Source organism: Typopeltis vanoorti, chromosome 5 (genome assembly GCF_054136105.1).
Source record: "Typopeltis vanoorti isolate ZY-2024b chromosome 5, IOZ_Tvanoo_1.0, whole genome shotgun sequence".
NCBI classification, from domain to species: Eukaryota; Metazoa; Arthropoda; class Arachnida; order Uropygi; family Thelyphonidae; genus Typopeltis; species Typopeltis vanoorti.
The window spans coordinates 18,473,374-18,487,247 of record NC_143553.1 but is presented as its reverse complement, the minus strand read 5'-3'; the positions used below and the strand labels follow the sequence as shown (position 1 = coordinate 18,487,247).

Genomic DNA, 13,874 nt, shown 5'->3' with positions numbered 1-13,874 from the left:
AGGAACACCTTGGTTATTTTGCAATGTATTAATGAATAATTAATTGGTAATTTAGCTGATATTTATTATTAATTAATAATTAATTAAACATCAATTAAACCATCATTAAATTAATTTGTGCTGGTTTTCATTGACATATCCTATTCTGATCACCAAAAATTTATATTATAAGTACTTACAAGTGAATGCAGACTTTTTCTCCTGTGTGCTGGCTTTGTAGGGTAGGTAAATATAAATAATAAATAAAATAAATGAGTAAATCTAAGAGCAAGAAAAAACAAATATTTATTGTCAAATGTTAATTATTAAAAACAAAACACAAAAAAATAGTAAAATAAAGTATATACACTTATATTGCAAATTAAGTTCTTAATGACTCGGTGTTTTTGGATCTTTGAATTACAAATTCTTTTGATATCAGGCACAATATTAGAAAGTTGAATTCTCATATTTGGTGTAGCGCCGAGTCTGTTCCTGGACTTTGATTTGGTTGCAGCATAATATGAAAATCCTGCCTCGCATAAATATGTCATTGTAAAAGGAAGTAAAACAAGAATAGCTAGTTTTGACACACTGGGGTACTCTTCTGTTAAATTTGTCCAGAAATCGTTTACTGGCAGTTCCTTGTATTTTTGTTTTAAATCAGAGTCACTAATTAAGTCAATTAGATTTCCATAATCACTTGCGATGAAGTCTGCTGGCTTAGCTGTCACTGTAAATGGATTCAAAACCCACAAATTGTCCTCACTGGATTTTGGAAAGTATTGCAAAAGGGTTGATTGTAAGTCACAAGTATTCTAAAATTACGTTAGAAACTTCTTCATTTACTTTAGAATTTATTTCAGTCAAAATAATTTTTCATTTTGACAAAAATTAAAACAATCAAAATTATTCTGTTCCGGTGTAGAAATCCAGAATTGCAACTTCCTATCAAAAGATGCAATTTTATCTCTTGTAATAAAATTGTAATATTCTTTCCTTGTAATGATAAGTTAATTTCATTGCACTTTGTAAAAATATCTGCCAGATACGCAAGACTCATCAACCATGAAGAATTTCTTAATAATTCAATAAAATTTTGTCCTAAATTATGTGATGTCAAGAAGACCATTAACTCACTACGAAGTTCAAAAAGCCTCAATAATGCTTTTCCTCTGGATAGCCATCTCACTTCAGTATGTAATAAAAATGCGTTATGTGCACTATCCATTGCATCGCACAAAAGGTTAAATAATCTGGATTGAAGTGATCGAGATTTTACATAGTTGATCATTTTTATGGCTTCATCCAAAACAGTTTTTAAATATGTAGGAATTCTTTTTGTTACCAGTGCTTGTCTATGCAAAACACGACTTTTGGTAGCTCTTGTAGCTACTTGTAGGATACGTGTTACAACTCCCTTCATCTTTCCTACCATTGCTTGAGCACTATCTGTACAAATATCAATACACTTCTCCCGGCCGAATTCCTGTTTTGCAATATAATTATTAATATAATTATTAATATAGTTGAATATATATTCTCCGGTAGTTTTTTTCTTGTAGATATTCGCACATGAGTAAATCTTTTTCCAATACTTTTAATCAAATATGTAACGAACAAACACTAGTAATACAGTGAGTCCTGCGACATCTGTAGATTCATCCATTTGCAATGAATATTCACTGCAAAGTCTAAGTCAATGAATTAGCTCTTTCTCTATGTCAGCAGAAAGATCTTTGATGTGTCGTGAAACAGTATCATTTGCTAACTGTATTGCATCTATTTTTTAGCAACCTGATCGCTTAACATGCATGATACAATGTCTTTCACACAAGGCTTAATGAGTCTCACCAATCGTATGAGCTTCACCATGAAGTGCAATGCGGTAACTCATGCGAAAAGATGCCTCTGTTGCATTTTCAGTTGCAGCAATTGTAGCCACAAGACACCCATAAACTTTTGAAACAACTAAAGTGTTTAAGAAAAAGTTGCATTTTACAATGGATTCCTGCTCATTAGGCATTGATTATAATGAAGCAGCTGATAAATTAGCAAACGAGGACAGGGAACTCAACCAAGAAACTCACATGATAACTGTTGCTGATGCTAATGCACTAGCAAAAGCTAAACTAATTCCACTGAAATCAGTGATACAACATCAAATTCCTGAAGTCAATGCTGACAGAAAGACCTCCACCACAGATAGAAAGATACGAACAGGACATTATAGAGGAATGAAGATCAATACAGATGACACGAGAACATATAGAAACTGCAACAACTGCCCCAATACCGAACTGACACCCACTCACATCTTTACCTGTCCAGCAGCCTTGCAAGAAATAGATCCTAATCTTAAACAACAGCTCTATACAAACAAAATAATCGACATAGCCAAAGCAGTTCAAGGAGCACATGGAAACATCTAAGACTCTTCAAAGGACAACAACTGAATAGCAATGAGCCAAGGACTGATCCCTGGGATACACCAATAGTCACATTAAATCTTCCAGATTTATTGTGATTATCCCCCATACACCACTTTTTGATATCTGTCACATAACGATAGTCTTATCCAAAGTAGTAGTTTATGACATTTAAATAAGTTATTTCATGCTCTGTCAACTATTTTTGTATGCAAGCTATAACTAACTTTTCCTTTTGCAATGAATCTAGTAAATACCAGATTTTCTTTCATGGAATGATGTCAAGGTTTTGTTGGATGTCAGAATATGGAGATTTTATACAATAGTAAAAAAAGTAACTTTAATGTTATAATCACAAAGTAATGTTGCAACTTTGTAACATTCTTGATGTAAGGTAACATAACTGCATTCTTAAAATCCTGTTTATGTAAAGTTGCTGTAAAAGGTGTATTAAGAATTTTGTTGATCATCTTGGGTTTATATCCATCCATTGAGAGAAAGAGTATGCCTGAGTGAAATTGTTCACCATTTTTTTTTTTTTTGATATACTGAATGATGTATGCTCTAACTTGTAATATTTTATAATGGATGCCAGTGTGAAGCAGCATCAAAAAATCTTTCAGTTGTATAGGTTTTCTGTATATGTATTGAAAAGGTCAATTTTCTTCTTTCTTTAATTTGAGAAGAATATCAAAGAATGGCAATTTTTTTGCCATTCTTTGATTTTACTTTATGCTTTCAGTTCAATTGTAAATTTCGTTGAGAAGCAAGCTGTTCAGATAATCTATAAAATGAAATAATCATCCATTGTTCCTGACCAAACAACCAAAAATATCATCAATCCTAATGTAACCAACTTTTTAGTTTCTCATGAACATTTTCAATAACACTTGTTTTGAATTTTTCCATAAACAGGTTGGCTAGGACTGGGAAACCATATCATGTCCTTCTGTTTGTTTCCAATATTTATCCAAATATGAAGTGTTTTGCATATATTGTTTGAACACTACAGCCTGACTGTGTCTAGTGGGAAAGGCTTTAGAAGCAGATCCGCTGTGTCATCCCAAGGTACACTGGTGAAAAGACTGACCACATCTAAGCTGGCTAGGATGTCTGAAGGTTCTATAATTAGATCTTTTACCCTTTCAATAAAATGTCAGCAATATATTCTTCACATACAATTGTCTTTCCCATGTGTGGAGCTACCAGATTTGATAAATAGTTTGCGAAATTTGAAGTTGGGAAATCTCTCCTCATCTACAGGTGGATGTAATGGAATATCCTATTTGTTTTCTAGGTGGTAATTTAGTTCTGAGTAATAAAGCTGAAGTTAATGTGGATGAGGTCTGTAGAATCTCTTGGGCAACGACATATACTCTCTTTTAAATGTGCACTATAATATCCACTTTTGGAATGTTCTCTGGGGATAAGGCAAAATTAAAACCTCTCACTAAGGTTTTTGTTTTGGTGCAGATTTATGGTTTACAATGCTATTTATTTTATTAAACTTTTTATATATCTAAAAAATGTCTCATTCATACACATAGGCTATTAAATCTGCAGGAATCAGTTCTATAAACAGATTAAAAGGACTGCCATGGTAAGCCCCTTGTAACCTGCTTTTGCTAATTTACTTAGAGCATCTTGAAGAATCCCTATTCCCTACTGAACCAAAAGGAATTATAACCACAAACTTCCTTTTGGTTCAATATGTAGACGATGTGTTCACCATCTCACCAGACTCATCTCTACTTACCATTTTAACAAAAATCAACAGCCTACAGCCACATCAACTTCACTATGGAAAAAGAAAAGGGTGAACAATTAGCCTTTCTAGATGCCCTCCTTTCCTATACTCCTGGAATTACTTGCTACTTCTATTCACAGTAAATCTGCCTTCAGAGGCTGCTGTTATATCTATTTTATCTTCTCATTTATTCTCATTTATTTATTGATATATTACTTTTATTTCATGCTTTGGCTATCCTCATGGGCTCACTTTAGTGAGTATGGCCATGGCAAATCCGAGGTATCTGATGCTGGACCATGCCTTACTTCATGTAATATATATCTGTTATATAATCTGTAGGCTGGTCCTCTCCCCTTCTTTCTTTGCTTCTTTCTTCCCTTCTTGCTCCTTACCCCCCAATGCTATTAGAGTATTCGAGTGCTAGGAGTGATTCTTTCCTATTTTGCTATGTCATGTTGCCTATTGCAGCAACTGAAGGGGGCATGCTAGCTCCAATAGGTGCCAGTCCCAAGCCAGAATAAATGGCAAGGGTTGATGTCAGGAAGGGCATCTGGTTGTAAAACTTCACTGCCAGCTCTAGCTATGATCAGATGAGTCTAATAGAAAGTGATACAAGGGCTAGGGCATACCCCTTAAGCAACATGCAACCACATCGCCCTACAGCTGCGAGAAGTGGACGAGGACTACCGCATCAAGGGCGAGTGCGGCTAAAGAAGCGAGCCCAGAAAGTGGAGAGAATGTTGCGAGTGGGAACGTTGAATGTCAGAAGCATGACTGGAAGGGGAAGAAAGGTAGCAGACATGATGAGGAAGAGGAAGTGGGCATTTTATGTGTGCAAAAGACAAGGTGGAAGGGGGAAAAGGCGAAGGAACTAGGAGACGGGTATAAATTGTTCTACTCTGGAGCGAATAAAGAGGGAAGAAATGGTGTCAGAATGAAGGACGATGTACTGGAAGTGGGTAGGAGGAACGAACAGGATCATGCGAATGAAACTGGATCTTGGAGAAGAACAACTGATCGTCTTATGTGTATACGCCCCACAAGTTGGCTGTACAGCAGAAGAGAAAGATGAATTCTGGAACGTGCTAGATGAAGAAATGAGGGAACTGGAAGAAAACAAGATGGTGATTGTCAGAGGAGACTCTAACGGACACATAGGGAAATAGAATAGGGACTTTGAAAGGGTGCATGGTGGCCATGGAGTGGAAATGATGAACCAGGAAGGAGACAGGATTTTGGAGTTTGCAGAAGTGTTTGATCTGGCAATTGTGAACTCCTTTTTCTGTAAGAGAGAAGAGCATTTGATAACATTCAGAAGTGGAAACAATAGTTCACAGATTACTACATTTTGACTAGAAGAAAACATCTTAAGGCAGTAACAAATTGTAAGGTAATCCCAACAGATCAGGTGGCACAACAACACCGGCTGCTATATGCAGACTTTAAAATAAAGTCAAAGATAAGAACCTTTCAAAGCCATGGGAGGAAGAAAATTAAGTGGTTTGGTTAAAAGAAGAGGGTGTGAGGAACCGTTTTAGGGAGAAGTTATTAGAGAGGATTTCGGATGGACTAGAAAGTGTACAAGACTGGTGGAGACATAATTCAAATGTAATTCTAAGATGTGCAATTGAGGTGCTTGGTGAAACATTTGGAGAGATTAGAGAACAGAAGGAGGGTTGGTGGTGGAATGATAATGTACAAGATGCAGTGACGGTTAAGAGGAAGGCACAGCAGAAGTGGGACAAGTCCAGAGTGATAGAGGACAGAGAGGAATACAGAGAAAAACAGCAATAAGCCAAAAGAGTAGTTGCACAGGCGAAGGCCATGGCGTATCAAGACCTTTATGCTCAATTAGAAACAAAGGAAGGACACAGAAAGCTTTATAGATTGGCAAAATGTAGAAACAAGGCATCAAAGGACATCGAACATGTGAAGCAGATAAAAGACTCTGGAGGAAGGGTATTAAGGAGGGACATGGATATAAGAAACAGATGGAGAATATACTTGGAAGGGCTTTTGAATGAAGAAAATGCAAGGACTCACAGAGAAGATGGGGAGCCTAATGAGGGGATGGTGCAGAACATTAGTACAATAGGAGTGAAGAAAGCCATAAAGAGGATGAAGAATGGAAAATCGATAGAACCTGACAGGATCCCAGTGGAGGCATGGAAGGCACAAGGGGAAAGTGGGAATTGACCTGCTGTGAGACCTGTTCATAAAAGTTTGTCAACAGGAAAATATACCTGAGGAATGCAGGGAAAGTACTCTTGTCCCCATCTACAAGAGTAAAGGGGATGCCCAAGACTGTAAGAATTACAGAGGAATAAAGTTGATGTCCCACACAATGAAGATCCTAGAGAGAGTTCTTGATGGAAGAATTTTGCAATCTCCACCTCCTGAGGAAGGGGGTGGAGATTGCAAAGGAGCAATTTGGCTTCATGCCTGGTCGATGGATGACAGATGCTATCTATGGGTTACGACAGATGATGGAAAATTTTCGAGAGAAGCAACGGGAGCTACATCTGGTTTTTATTGATCTGGTGAAAACTTATGAAAGAGTGCCAAAGCAAGTCATTTGGAGGTGTTTGAGGGAGAAGAAGGTGCTGGAGAAATATGTCAGGTTGGTGCAGGAGATATACAGAAATGTGAAGACAAGAGTTCGACCCTGCCTGGGAGAGAGAAGGTTTTCCAGTGACAGTTGGCTTGCATCATGGGTCAGCATTAAGTCCATTCCTGTTGAATATTGTGATGGAGGAGGTGAGAGAAGACATGCCTTGGACTATGTTGTATGCAGATGGCATTGTGCTGTGTGCAGAATCAAGAGAAGAAGTGGCAGCTAAATTGGAAAGTTGAAGGAAAGTACTGGAAGAGATATGTGTTGCAATGTGGATGGCAACCAGGAGACAGATATGGAGTTGGAAGGAGATGTCATCAGGAAGGTCAGTGACTTTAGATACTTAGGTTCAACAATGAAAGAGGATGGTGAGGCTGAGATGGAAGTGGGATGCAGGAGGATACAAGCAGGATGGAGGAACTGGAGAGAGATGGCTGGAGTGCTATGCAATAAGAGGGTGCCGATCAATCTAAAAGGCAAAATCTACAGGACAGTAGTGAGACCAACTATGATGTATGCTACGGATACTGCTGACCTGAGGAAAAATAACATCAGCAGGATGGAGGTAGTAGAGATGAGAATGCTTAGGTGGATGTGCGGTGTTACCAGAAAGGATTGTCTGAGAAATGACTATGTAAGGGGAACGGTGAAAGTTACGAACTTAGGAGCAAAGATACAGGAGGCGAGATTGAGATGGTTTGGTCATGTGATGAGGAGGGAGAAAGAGTATGCGGGAAGAAATGTCATGCAGATGGATGTGCAGGGGAGGAGGAAATGCAGACGGCCAAAGAAGAGATGGAGGAGGACTTGAGGTTGAAGAACTTGGATGTGGCTACAGTCAAAGACAGGAGGTTGTGGAGGGGATTCACCACAAACAGCAACCCTACTTAAGTGGGAAAAGCTGCAGAAGAAGACTTTATGCTTTGGCTATTTTACTATTGTGCACACTTTGTAATTTAACAAATTTATTTGTTTATTGACTGTGCCAGTTAAATTATCCCTTGAGTATGAATTCGTAAGAATCTTAAATGAAGATAAAGTAAATAATATTCCACTTTAATTCTGACCATTAAGAGGGTAGCCTGAAAAGTTTTTGGCCTAACAATGAAAAAATTAATTTATAATTTCAAAATTATTTTAATTTTTCAACATAATCTCCGTTAAGACGAATACATTTATTCCAGCGATGATTCAGCACCATTATCGAATCCCTGTAGTGGTTCTCAGTAAAATCTGCAAACTACACCTCTACAACTGCAATCACCTCTTGATTCAAAGAAAAATGCTGACCAGCATGGAAGAGTTTTAGTTTTGGGAAAAGATAGAAGTCACAGGGAGCCAAATCTGGGGTACAATTAATAAATAAACAAAATGCCTTTAGCATCCCAAAACACTGATGCCATGACCTTTTCTGCTGATGGAACTGACTCTGTCTTCTTTGGTGCTGAACAACTGGCTTCTGTCTTGACTGCTGTTTGGATTCTGGTGTGTAATGGCAAATCTACGTCTCATCCATAGTAATAAATCAATGCATAAAATCAGTTTTATTCTTGTTAAAATGCTCTGAGCACTGTTCAGAGATTTTCATGCGAGTGCGTTTTGGTTCTGCTGTGAGCAAGCACGGCACCCATTTTGCGCAAAGCTTTTTCATTTGCAATTCTTCATGCAAAATATATCCTAAACGGTCTTATTCTTGTTAAAATGCTCTTGTTAAAATGCTAATATATCCTAAACGGTTTTATTCTTGTTAAAATGCTCTGAGCACTGTTCAGAGATTTTCATGCGAGTGCGTTTTGGTTCTGCTGTGAGCAAGCACGGCACCCATTTTGCACAAAGCTTTTTCATTTGCAATTCTTCATGCAAAATATATCCTAAACGGTCTTTTAAAATGCCTATAGTCTCAACTCAGTCATCACGCACTCTGAGTCATCAGTCATCCAATACCATATCGTGCACTGATCAATGATTTCTGGTGGTGTTAGGACATCCAAAAAGTGTAACAACACTTTTTGGATGTCCTTCACTTGGATCATCTTAAAGGCTGGTACGGCCACGTCTAAACTTGGCAGTCCATTTCATAATTGTCAAAAATGAAGGAGAAGAGTGTCCATAAACTTTTATGAACTTCGAATGAATTTCTTTTGGTGTTAAACCCTTTTTTACAAAGAAATTTATAACCGCACGATACTCAATTTTATTCGTTTCAAAGGGATACAGACAACACTTTTGCTTCAGACAACTGTATAAAACAAACTACTTGATAGAATAATAACTAATATTTAAGGAATTGACAGCGTATACTGGAAATATAGATTAAATAAACTTTAATAAACACTTTCCGATATTTCGGCGAACGTTACGTTGCCATCTTCTTGGGAACTTACTAAAAAGACACGTGCACACAAGTACTAATACAACAAATGAGACTGAGGCTAGGGCGCTAGCGTTTTCCTAAAGTCCTGATGGTGCCCCCTGGCGGGCTATATTGGTAGTTCTTGGCCTTTGGGCTGAAGTTCTTTTGATAAAAGTTTCCCAAATTTGGGGCAGTTTCATGCATCCAAATTTGTTGAGGTTTGGCATGTTCCTAAGGGCCGAGGCTGATTCCATGAATAGTCTTTCATACTTGAACTTGCTGCGGTGTATTACTGTGGCTTTCTTCCATCTTATTCTGTGGCGAGTATCCAGAGCGTGGTCTGCAAGCCCAGAGTGGCTGTACTGGTGAAATCGGATGTAATCCTTGCGTTCTGAGATTCTGATATTTGCTGTCCTGCCTGTTTGGCCAAAGTAGGACAGTTTACAGCTGCAAGGGACCTGGTATACACCAGGTAGGTCTAGGGGAAGTGGTTGGTCTTTGGTGGAGCGGATAAGGGATGCCAGTTTTCTATGTGGTCTGTAACAAGTGGTCAAGTCATGTTTTTTTAAGATTTTATTGATTTTTTCTGAGGTGCCTCTGATGTAGGGAATAGTGATGGATTTAGAGTAATCTTTTTTGTGAGGGGGAGGGGGTGGTGGGTTGTGGATAACTGGGTTAAGTATTTTTTGGAGGGGGTAGCCGTTGGCTGAGAAAGTGTCACGGATGTGATTTAGTTCAGAGGTTAGGGCTTGATCATTAGAACAGATTATTTTTGCCCTGTTGAATAATGTTTTAATAACTCCATATTGTTGTGAGGGGGGTTGGTGGGATTGTTGGTGAATGTATCTGCCTGTATGGGTGGGTTTTCTATAAACTGAGAAAACCAAGGTTCCATCAGGTTGGCGGGTGACTAGTGTGTCTAGGAAGGGGAGGTTACTGTTTTCCTCTTTTTCCAGGGTGAATTTGATTCTAGGCTGTTGGTTGTTCAAGTGTGTTAGGAAGGAGAGGAGTGAATCCGGGCCATGTGGCCAAATAGCGAAAACATCATCAGCATAGCGAAGCCAGACAACTGTATAAAACAAACTACTTGATAGAATAATAACTAATATTTAAGGAATTGACAGCGTATACTGGAAATATAGATTAAATAAACTTTAATAAACACTTTCCGATATTTCGGCGAACGTTACGTTGCCATCTTCTTGGGAACTTACTAAAAAGACACGTGCACACAAGTACTAATACAACAAATGAGACTGAGGCTAGGGCGCTAGCGTTTTCCTAAAGTCCTGATGGTGCCCCCTGGCGGGCTATATTGGTAGTTCTTGGTATATTGGTAGTCTATCGTGTAAATGTGGAAAGTATGCCCCCATAGGATTGCTGCAATCATTGCAGCGAAAGAAAGTCCTACATCTTATTAATGTGGATGTCATTCCTTACATTATGGTATTTGTTGACTTCTTTCCAAGCAGTGTATATCCCAATGGGGCAAGGATAATCTTGTAGATTTCAATGGCACCAAAACTCAGTCCTGTATGATCTCTCACAAGAAAGAGTTCGCATTTCCTACCCCCTTACTTTCAATAATACTGAGATATCAAAACATGATTAGAACTCTCTTCTTGGACTGATCTTCACCTCCAGTCTTTCCTGGCACAAATACATTTCAAGTATAGCTTCTGCAGCTACTAGAAAACTTGGTGTACTTTTTTTGAACAAGACACTGATCTTCACAGCTGCTAACTCTATACAAACCCCAAATCCACTCAACCATGGAATGTTGCTCTAAGATTGCTCAATTCTATCCAGAAGAGGTTAATCCAGCTAATCAATGATCCCTCATATATATTCAAGTCAATCCCTAGGTTATAGATGTTCAGTTTCTGCCTGATGTCTCTTTTACAGACACTTTCATGGATGGTGTGCACTATTATATCTTCATTCTTCTCCAAAATCATTAAAACATGAGCCACTAGTAATGAACACCCCTTCTACAGTCCATCTTAAAACTTATGAAACCAATTTTGCTGCCTCCTCTTTCATTCCATCTACTTCTATTATTTGAACAGTCTCCCCAACTCTGTCTTCCCCACAGCTGTTCAAGCAAAACATGAACTGATTCCTCCTTTATTCTATTCCTGTTGCTCATACACAGCACTAATGTGCTAAAGGTCTTGTGGGCTTTCATGTGTGGATCAGATAAATATATATATATATAAACTGACAGAGTTACCACTACTTTATTTACAACCCTCGTAATAATAACTCTCTACTCTTTCCAACTATGATGTGATTGTAAAGAGAATCCTATGGTTAGCCACTGATTATAAATTCCAAAATAAATGACATCCATCATTATTTACAGGCATCCAGACCACAGTTCCAACTTTTGAGAGAAACCCAAACTGCAGCTACATCAACCACAATCCATCTTCAATTGTCAAATTACACACTTCATGATTTGTTTTACCTTGAATATGTACTTTGTAACATGTTTAATAAGAGGCAAGAAGAACAATGAGAAAGTGATTTTTGATTGTTTGAGCAATTCAGATAGATCTATAGAATGAAAGCTTAAAGTATGCTCCAAACTGCTGAACCTATAGCATTTGATTTAATGTTTCTTAGAAAAATAATTAGTTCCCTTAGAACACGATGACTTATCTAACTCATTCATAGTGAAGAATTTATGGGAAAAAAAACACATGTTGGAATAATTACTTTACTTATAATTAAAAAAATAACACTTATTGAGTGTTAGTTTCAGTGTTATTTCAGTTTTCAAAATATCATTCATTGAGTATTATTTTCTTAATTATAAGTAATTACTCCAACACGTGTGTTTTTGTCTCCATAAATTCTTCACTATGAATGCCAACCACTGCATAACCTTAAAAGAAAGAATTATCTGACTCATGTGCGAGACAAGACTAATGCATTAACTGCCTTCAAAATTTTTGCTGGTGCTACAGCAAAAGATTCTAACTTTAAATCCATTTTTGGATTAATTCAGTCCTCAAAATTTTCAGCTTCCTTCTTGATGAATCTAAGCTGACTGAATGTATACAACTAGAGGCAGAAGCTTCTTTGGTTTAGTGGGATTAAGAGTTCATGAAATTTAGATGATTGCTATACTATATGTGTATGCGTTTATGGTGGTGCATCATTTAAACTGTACAATAGCATTTCTTCCTTTGAGTATTATCAATATTTTAGAAGTTCAATGGCTTCTAAAATATTAGCAATCTCTTTCTTGTCCATTTATTATAAATCAAACTTGAGATCACTGTAAAAAAAAAAAAAAAAAAATAGATATATATATATATATATATATATATATATATATATATAAATCTGAAAATCTGAAAACAAACCCCAACTCAACATCACCAGAGTTAAAGATCGGTACTATCAACGTAAGAAGCCTGAATGGCAAAGAAATGGAGCTAGCTGAGGAATTAGATAAGTACCAGATCGACATAATAGGGGTGACTGAAACAAAAAAGACCAAAACTGGTGAGATCTTTCTGAGCAATAAATACAAAATGTTATATTCAGGCAATGACAATCAAGGAAAAGAAGGAGTAGCCATAGTATTCAACACAAAATAAGAGGCTAATCTTCTTGAATGGCAGTCAGTCTCAAGTAGAGTAATGTGAGCAGATATGAGAATGGGGAACTGGACAATGAGACTTATTTGTGCCTATGGTCCCACAGAAGGTTCTACTAAGGTAGAAGTGGAGGAATTTTTTGAGGCTTTAGAAAAAGCAACTGACACAATGAAAAAGGAAAAGTTGGTCCTTGTTGGGGATCTAAATAGCAGAGTAGGAAATGATTGTGAGACATACAAAAATATTTTGGGAAAATTTGGAGAAAAGAGCAAAGCTAATAATAATGGCAAATATCTGTTGGATTTCTGCTCAGGACATGGACTGGTTATTACTAACACCATGTTCCAACATAAAAATGTGCACAAATTCACATGGAGAGAAGAGGCTAGGAATAAGAAAAGTCTCATTGACTATGTTATTGTTGATAGTGATGTTTTCTCCTTGGTGCAGGACACCAGAGTGTACAGAGGATTTGAAATTGGAAGTGATCACTATTTAGTCTTGAGCAGGATAAAATTGAATTTCATATTGAAAAGAATAACATGTAAGAAAGTTTTAAAGCGAATAAAAGTTTAGAAGCTCTCAGATGTGAACTGTAGACTAAAATACAGAAATATTATTGAAAAGAAAATGAAAGAGTTTGAGAACAGGAATCAAACCTTGGAGATTCATTGGCAAACTCTGAAGGAAACATTGATTGATTCTGCCAGAGAGGCATGTGGTGAGGTTGTGTGCAAGGATAAAAAAATCAGAACTCCCTGGTGGACACAGGAAGTTAAAGAGGCAGTGAAGGAAAAGAAGAAAGCATATCAAAAGTTCCTGGCAAATAAGTCAGCTTTTACTCTTACAGAATACAGAGACAAATGTAAGAAAGCTAAACAGTGTGTAAAACTTGCTAAACAAAAGTCATGGGAGGACTTTGGCAAGAATATAGAAAATAAATATCAAGAAGGTGGCAAAATATTCTGGAGGTTGTTGAAGAAGCTTAGGAATGGAGGAAAGAGTGCTGTAAAAGGAATTAGAGATGATAAAGGTGAAATGAAAACAGGAGAAAAAGATATCCTTGAAGTATGGAGTAATTACTTTGAAAAACTGCTAAATGAAACAAGCAGTGATGACAGCACAGTGATAAAAAACA

General features: G+C 37.2%; 1 protein-coding gene across 1 annotated transcript in view; it reads right to left on the bottom strand.

Annotated features, from left to right (window-relative positions):
- Positions 1-13,874, bottom strand: part of Ranbp16 (Ran-binding protein 16) — a 1,020,902-nt gene that overhangs the window by 146,095 nt on the left and 860,933 nt on the right. The window lies entirely within an intron of this gene.